This window comes from Pundamilia nyererei, unplaced genomic scaffold, assembly GCF_000239375.1.
Source record: "Pundamilia nyererei isolate P.nyererei 1_Seehausen unplaced genomic scaffold, PunNye1.0 scaffold00176, whole genome shotgun sequence".
NCBI classification, from domain to species: Eukaryota; Metazoa; Chordata; class Actinopteri; order Cichliformes; family Cichlidae; genus Pundamilia; species Pundamilia nyererei.
Window position 1 is genome coordinate 937,962 of NW_005187577.1, and position 2,184 is coordinate 940,145.

Genomic DNA, 2,184 nt, shown 5'->3' on the forward strand with positions numbered 1-2,184 from the left:
CACACATCTCGTCTCTGACTCCTCGACCACCAGGACACAGACGAGCAAACAGCCTTGCGGGTAAACAAGGGTGTGTGGGGTATAGTGTAGTGGATGGTTTCACTTTGCAGGTCTCCCCCCTGGGTGGGTGGAGCCACTGCATTCAAAGTAAATGTCAATCATTTACTGTCAGACACCAGCAGAGAAGCTTTTGTCTCCTAGAGTAAATCCCTTTGATTTGTCTAAAGGAAGTCAATGATTGAAAACACGCACCGAAGGAAACCTATACTGGGCCGTCGAGTATTTAGTGTGTGTAAATACGCGAATGTGTGTGTCTGTGTGTGTTCTGTGGGATTCCTGAGCGGCCGTCAGAGCGATCAGCCTGGCTGCGCCGAGTCTGCGGGGTCAGAGGTGACCTCGGTGCTGTGATCTTGTGTTTGTTATTGCTGTGCTGCCCTTGGACGGGTTAACATAGCACACACTGCATCAGCTGGTCTGTGCACTTCCTGTCTCGCTCACACACACACACACACACACACACACACTGCTCAGCCACAAGGCCTGTGAGAGCCGTCTGAGGGTCACTTCCACATGTGTTGATGGGCCCTGAGTGAGCTAATCTAAACTGGTGAAATGTTATCCTACTACAGGGAGGACAGGAGCTCAGCTGGCCCCCACTGCTGCTCTCTTCATCCTCTAATGTGCAGGAGAACATGGAGAGATTTAGCTATGCATGTTACTGTGGTTCAGTGGAATATTTTACCTTGTCACTTTTTTTACATTTTCATTTAAGATATTTTCCAGAAAACACAGGTTTGGATCCATAGTTGCTAGTTTGAGCTAACTGGGACATGGACTGCTTCCTCTTACTCTTTCATTTTAAAATCTTAGATTTTGTTGGTTTGTTGGAACATTTTTACCTTTAATTTCTTTAATGTAACAAAACAAACCCAATATTTTAGTCACCTGTTTGCAGCAGTTCCTGGGCACATGTGGACACCAGCATCTACAGCGTGACCATTACACAGTATTTTGCATTTAACTATAAGCAACAGGTGTGTGATAATGCAGTCAATAAACACACCTCCCAAAAGCCAAATCCTTTTTAAAAGCACCGTGTGTAAATGAAAGGAATTTATCTTTTAATTAGATATCAACATCAGTTTATTTGTTTTATTGTTTATTTTTATTTGATTTTTTTTTAAAAATGTGTTTTTCCTGAATTAATTCTCTGAAGTGTAATTAGGCGATTTTACCATAAACCCATATTTTGGAGGGGAGGGTTTTTTGCGTGTAAATTTGGACGCGTGTCCGCTGACATGATTTTTTTCATTGCTCCCTCACTTCCAAAACTTGGCAGAACAATTTGCTAAAAACTAAAATTACATATTACTAGTTATGCAGGTTAAGAGGCAGGGTTAGGGCTGGGCAACTAGCAAATGACATGCAGGAAATAAAAACATTTATTAAGAAATATTTAACTTCACTTTAAAAATGTGTTGTCAATGGCTGACTTTTTTTTTTTTTAGGATAAAAGTATTTAAATGCCTGACATTATTTTAAATAAATACACCTGAAATTCACTGTTTGCATGTTGCTACCTGGAATTATATTTGTTCCATTCTTTGTGCAGCTTTAATTCACACCAGCAAAACACTCCTGGTGTCCTTTTTCTGTCCCTGACTTCCTGCCATGCTTACCTGAGTTATGCAGCTCGAAGCGGCTTCAGTAAAAAAAAAAATAGACAGAGTGGAAAGTCACTTCTGTGACTGTTTTTGTGTTTGGTGGAATCTCAAGCGAGTGGCTGCAGTTTGATCTGAGACCACAGAGGAGGGCTTCTCGTGCACTTTACTGAAGTACAGTTTTAATACACTTGAAAGTTATTTCCTGATTTCATTTATTTATTAATTTGCATTGTTTTTGCTATGCTGCATTTCTACTTCATTAAAAAATTAATATTATTTATTATTTCACGAATAAATCAAAAATCAGGCTCTAATAAAAAAATCTATGTGATTCAGTGTGCCACTCCACACCCCAGTCCTACACTTATCTTCTGCCATTGCCTGTGATTCTGTCACATTTTCAAAAACTGAAAAGCAAATGTATTTATTAATTAAATCTTTGTTAAATATATCACATGGACAAAAGTGTGTAAAGTAAAACTTACTTCTCTTAATCTTTGAATTGTGGTGTTTTCAGGAG